At 40.5% G+C, this 6,193-nt stretch overlaps 1 pseudogene; it reads left to right on the top strand.

The window, feature by feature from the left end:
• Nucleotides 1-211: 211 nt before the first annotated feature.
• On the top strand, nucleotides 212-5,641 carry LOC141497155 (uncharacterized; annotated as a pseudogene).
• Nucleotides 5,642-6,193: the final 552 nt, after the last annotated feature.

Genomic DNA, 6,193 nt, shown 5'->3' with positions numbered 1-6,193 from the left:
ACAATCTTTAATTTTGTTCTCTTTTAAAGGGATCATGTAAAAATCCAACCCCTTCCCACCCCTCCACCCCACCCCACCCCCTCTACCTTGATTTTGTCAGCTTCTCAGTCTTTGCAGAATTTTTTTTAGAACTATCACTTCCACTAGGTCTGAAAGGAAGAAATTTCACATCACAGCCAATGAGATGATATTTATAAAGGGCATGGCCCATAGTAGCTGCTCTGTAAATGCTAACTATTTTCCCCAATTCTATAGGGAGTCCTTTCTCAGCTTTATTCCAATTGATTATTAGGGTCTTCCTGAGGAAGTTTTTAAGTCTTGATTCTGACATTTAAAGGGTGTGACCTTTGGGCAAATCCCTCTCTGTGCTTCAGTTTCCTCTTGTCTATTGATGATGGTTAGACTAGAGGAATTTTAAAATGCCTTCAGCTATCTGTCCTATTCTTTTTTTTTTTTTTAGGTTTTTGCAAGGCAATGGGGTTAAAGTGGCTTGCGCAAGGCCACACAGCTAGGCAATTATTAAATGTCTGAGTTTGGATTTGAACTCAGGTACTCCTGACTCCAAGGCTGGTACTCTATCCACTGCACCATCTAGCAGCCCCTGTCCTATTCCTTTTGATAATTTAGGAGTTGGTGACATTCAAGGATGTGACTGTGGACTTCACCTGGGAAGAATAGGGCCTCTTGGACCTTCCTCAGAAGGAGTTGTACAAAGAGGTGATGCTGGAGAATGCCCAGAATCTGCTCTCTGTGGGTAAGGGCACTTGCTCTGGTAATTGTGAGTCTCCATTCCCTAGTGGGCAGTGTTTGAAGTATTTATGATTTCCTATGACTAAGAGACAGGGTCCTCCTGCTGTCCAGATGTAGAGTAAAAGGCCTTTGTCTCTCGTGTGATAGGATCTTGAGAGTTCCTTTGTTCCTCCTGAAGCTGTCCATAGCTTCAATTCAAAGATGAAATCAGTGCAGAAGCATCTCAGATACGGAACTAAACTCAGAGCTTATTAAGTCCAACCTCCACTTGGTAATCAGTACTGATAGGGAGTACCAAGACATTTCTTTGAATCCAATGGAGAGATTCTCCAAATGGAGCAGCTCTGGTATCTACAGTCCTTTCCCTAAAAAGAACTAAAGTACAAGTTTCTCTCCCAGCTCTTCTCTGATTCCTCCTGTCCAGGGCTTCCAGTTCCCAGAGAAGATGTGATCTCTTGTTTTGATCAAGGGGAAGCCCCATGGATGCAGGTGCAAGAAGGTCTGAGGAACCTCTGTCCAGGTGAGTCAGGTGAAGGCAGATAGATGAGAGCTAAGGATCTTAAAAAGGCTTCCATGTGTTGTGGGGGAGCAAGAATTGGGAGTAGGAAAACTTGCCTTGAAATTCTTTGTCAGATTTGTTAGCAGTGGCTTCCTGGACTATTCCCAGAAGCAGTGAGCAGCCTCAGTTTCCTTATTTGTAAAATGAGGGAGTTTGGACTCCAAGGTCTTTCAGTTGCCTTGAAAGGATCAATCTATGATCCTGTAAGAAGTTATTAATTGGAATTTTAGGGCATGGAACTTTCCTGAAAAAGGTTGTCAGGCTAGTTATATGAGCTCGTTCTTAGATATTCTTCAAGTAAACAAACATTTATTAAGAGTCTACTGCATGCTATGCCCTAGGTACTGGGGACATAGAAAAAGGCCAGGGCTTTCCCCTGCTCTCAGGGAACTCACAGTCTGGAGGAGCAGATAACATGTCAAAAACTACATAGAAACCCACTATGGACAGGACAAATCAGAGTTGGTCAGGAGCTAGAAGGTCCTAAAGTTAAAGAGGATTGGAAAGGGCAGAGTGGGGAAGGTGGCCTCTTGCTGGGACCAGCATTCTGGTGACAGGATAGAAAAACTGCAGTCTGGAGGTGGGATATCCTATTTACCAAACAGAAAGGAGACCCCCTACTACTGGATTGTAGTGATTATGGTAGATTCGTAGAGGCGTTAGTTTAGCAATCCTAGAGAGGATGTTATGTTTGACATTGTTGGCCACATGGTCAGATGGGACTTTAGTTAGATGAACTTGACATTGAGGGGGAGGAATGACTGGACTGGGGAAGACTTTAGGCTGCTGGACATGACTTGGGTGCAAGGAGATGGGTGCCTGAACGATGATGGGGACAATGTTTGGAGAGAATGGGGTTGAATGAAAAGATCTGGCAAAGCTGCTGTGGTGAAGGGCATAAAGGGTCAGCTTGGGGGATGTCAAAGAATTGTCTTGGCCCAGGAAGGCCCAGCTGAGATGGTGTAGCCTCAATTTGTGGGTGAACTGGCAACCTGGTTTCATGATTTCCTCTCTCATTCAGCAGTACATGAGGAGTGAAGGCTGATGCCATTCTTGGCCATTTTTCAGCCTTTTCTCACCCTCTGTGGCCCTATTTAGGGTTTTCTTGGCAAAGATCCTGGAGTGGATTGCCATTTCCATCCCCAGTTCATTTTACAGATGAGGAAACTGAAAGGGTTAAGTGACTCTCCCAGGACCACACAGAGAGTACCCGGCTGAAGCCACAGTTGAACTTGGGAAGATGAGTCTTCCTGAGTTTAGACCTGGTTCTCCATCCAACTAGCCAGCATTTACAGAGCAGCCACTGTGGGCCATGCCCTTTATAAATATCATTTCATTGGATGCACATAATATCCCTGGGAGTTAGGTGCTGTGAAGATGAAGAAACAGAGACAGAGTTTTCTGACCATGGGACTGGAATTGGGGTCTTCCTGACTCAAGACCCAGCCAGCATACTTTTCACTGTACTTTTAGCTGCATTCAGATTTTTAAACAGAACATTGTAAAAAGGGTTATATACGCATGGGGTGGGAAATGGGAGAAGAACTGGGCTAGCTCTCTTGCTCAGGGATGAAAATGCTTTTTTTGTTTCTTTTTACCTCCTTAAAAACCCAGTAAAATCAGTTGCTGGTTACTGTATCAAAGACTTGAGTTTTGACTCATGATAAGTATATTAAATTATAAATGGACATGCTACTTTGTTGTTGTTTTTAAACATTGGTATTTGTTGGTTTTAAACAATTGTAAATTTTTTTTTTGCAAGGCAGTGGGATTAAGTGGTTTGGCCAAGGCCACACAGCCAGGTAATTATTAAGTGTCTGAGGCCAGACTTGAACTCAGGTACTCCTGATTCCAGGGCCAGTGCTCTATTCATTGCACCACCTAGCCACCCCGACAGTGTGTATTTTTAAAACCACCTTTGTGGGCATAGAATTTCTTCAGACTTCAGTTTCTTTTTTCTACTGCTGGCAATCAATTCCAGCAACTCAGAACCCACTGAATAACAAATTTCCAAACAACTTATTTAAGAACTTGCCAGGGAGGGGCAGCTAGGTGACATGGTAGATAGAGCATCGGCCCTAGAGTCAAGAGTACCTGAGTTCAAATGTGGCCTCAGACACTTAATAATTGCCTGTGTGACCTTAGGCAAGTCACTTAGCCCATTGCCTTAAATAAGAAAAAAACATTTTTTTTAAAAGGAACCTTTCAGGGAGACAGTTATCACAAAGATAGGTTCAAATAAGGAGAGTCTGTGCTTTGCAGTGACAATTTACACATAAATAAAAAATCATCCTGGAAGTTTGGAAGCCATTCCATGTCAAGTTGAAAGCATATGCTGCACTTGGACTGAAGTAGAGGCTGATGTCATCACTGCGTGATCCCCAAAAGCACTCTGCCCTTGATTTTGGAATCACTGCAGAAAGAATCCAGTTATGGTGAAAGCATGCATATGCTTATTATCTGAAAACAAAATATCTTTATAAGAAAATGGACCATTTTTACTGTCCAATATACTAGTAACAAATTTTTAGCACCAACTCCTTGGACCATTGTCTAGAACCTCCTAGAGTTTTGTGAAGCACTAAATAGGAAGTGCTGCAAGAAGTTTAACAGGAAGCATGTTGTCCATTAACTTAGAAAAGGAAAGGCATGGTAAATGCTGTACATTTTTTAAAATTGTGTTTATTACAAGGAATTCATTATGGTTTTGGTGAGCGGAGGTATTTAAAGATAATTTAAAAAAAATAACTAAGTGCTAGCTAGCCAAAGAGTACTGAGCCAGAACAAAATGTCTTGCACCTCAGGTAACTACAAGAAATCATGCTGGCATTCATCATGTGATATCCAATATTGCAGCAGCATAAATATGATGGAAATTGGTGCCCAGGGTATTTATGGTATGCTCATGCATAAGCTACATTATGAAATAATAGGAATCTTTAATATCTGTGCCCCACTGGCCTATATAAGATATAAGAGGAAATGATTGAAGGTGCAGACAATGACAGTGGTGAAACTGCTTCTCTGGTTCTGTGAACAGAGCATGCCCAGTCACATGGTTTGATTCTGATTCAGCTGCTGTTATTTGGGTTGTGAGTCTCAGCCACTCTGAATTCATGGCCTGAATTGTGAATGTAATGAAAATGCCAGTCCTCCCCGTGTCACAGTTGAGAATCCAATGTGATTGTATATGAAACTCTTTGTAAATAAAAACATTCTTCAGATGTGAGCTTATTGATATTTTCAAATGATTGAACCTGCCCATTTAAATTTGAAAACTTTTCTTTCCCTGGGTAAATCCATTTACATTCTGCCAATGGAGGAAGGGTTTACAATTATGTACATGTGTATGTGTGATTGTATAGGTTTATTCATTATTTATTCCTTTTAGGAGAAATCAGACTTGAAACAAAAGACATTGCTGCAAAGAGAAGTCTTTGGTGGCAAAAAATTCACAAGCAAAGAGTTGTGAATGATGGTTCCTATAACTACACTTGGGAGAGAAATCCATGCTGTACCTCAGAGAATCCACACTGGAGAGAAGCCTTATGAATGTAATCACTCTGGAAAAACTTTCACAACAAGCTCCTCTCTTGCAATACATCAGAGAATACACACTGGAGAGAAACATTATGAATGTAAACAGTGTGGAAAAGCTTTCACGACAAGCTCCTATCTTGCAATAGAGAAACCTTATGAATGTAATCAGTGTGGAAAGACTTTCATTCACAAGTTTCATCTCACTCAACATCAGAGAATTCACACTGGAAAGAAACCTTATGAATGTAGTCAATGTGGAAAAACCTTCACCACAAGCTCCTATCTTGCAATACATCAGTGAATCCACACTGGTGAGAAACCTTATGAATGTAATCAGTGTGGCAAGGCTTTTCTACAGAATTCCCATCTTATTACACATCAGAAAATCCACATTGGAGAGAAACATTATGATTGTAATCAGCGTGGGAAAGCTTTTATAAGGAAGGACAGTTATATGGAGCATCAGAGAATTCACACTGGAGAGAAACCTTATGAATGTGATCAGTGTGGAAAGACTTTCACAAAAAGCTCCAATCTTGCTGTACATGGGAGAATCCACACTTCAGAGAAACTTCATCAGTCAATGTGGTAAAACCTTCAGGAAAAAGTCAGCCCTTAATTCCCATCAGAGAAATCATACTAGGTAGAAATCTTATCACTGTAATGAATGAGGAAAGTCATTCAAATGCAGTCTAGAGCTTCTAATTCTAATACAAAAATGAATTCATTTCAAAGTTGCCAGATTAACCTCAGTTGTAACAAGGTTCTGGGATGGGATATATAAATAAAGATACTGAGAAATCAATAGCAAAACAGTGCATATCAAGTAAGTTTTAATGCATCATTTCCAACTTCTAGCCAGTAAATATCCCCTAAGAAATGTGAGCGTCTCTAAGTCATTGATAAGATAGACCAGAAGTCATTCTTTTCTTGAGATAACTAAGTGTGCTGCTATTTTTTTCATCCACATAAAATTCAAGACCAAGATGATATTGACCTCACTAAATACCAGAATTGTTTCATGGTTTCACAAATCTTTCAATCATTTGCCTAGTTAGCTCCATATCATTATGAGAAATTAAAGGACCTTATCTTAGACAGGATTTTATAACTACTAAAAAAAAATAAGTGGCAAGGCTAAAGACTAAATTACTTAGTTGAGATATAGAAAGGACAGGATGAATTAGTGTTGATCAAGAGAAGGCCCTAAGGATAAGAAGGACTGTTGTGGAGCTGTTAGTTGGAGTTCCATAGCACAGGTGTCTAATACAGTTTTCTGGGACAGTTACGTAGATTTTTCTATTCTTTCAGTGACATCAAAGCTGTGAAAGGTCAGGATGAAGT

Source organism: Macrotis lagotis, chromosome X (assembly GCF_037893015.1).
Source record: "Macrotis lagotis isolate mMagLag1 chromosome X, bilby.v1.9.chrom.fasta, whole genome shotgun sequence".
In the NCBI taxonomy this organism is placed as follows: Eukaryota; Metazoa; Chordata; class Mammalia; order Peramelemorphia; family Peramelidae; genus Macrotis; species Macrotis lagotis.
This window is presented reverse-complemented; position numbering and strand designations above follow the sequence as displayed.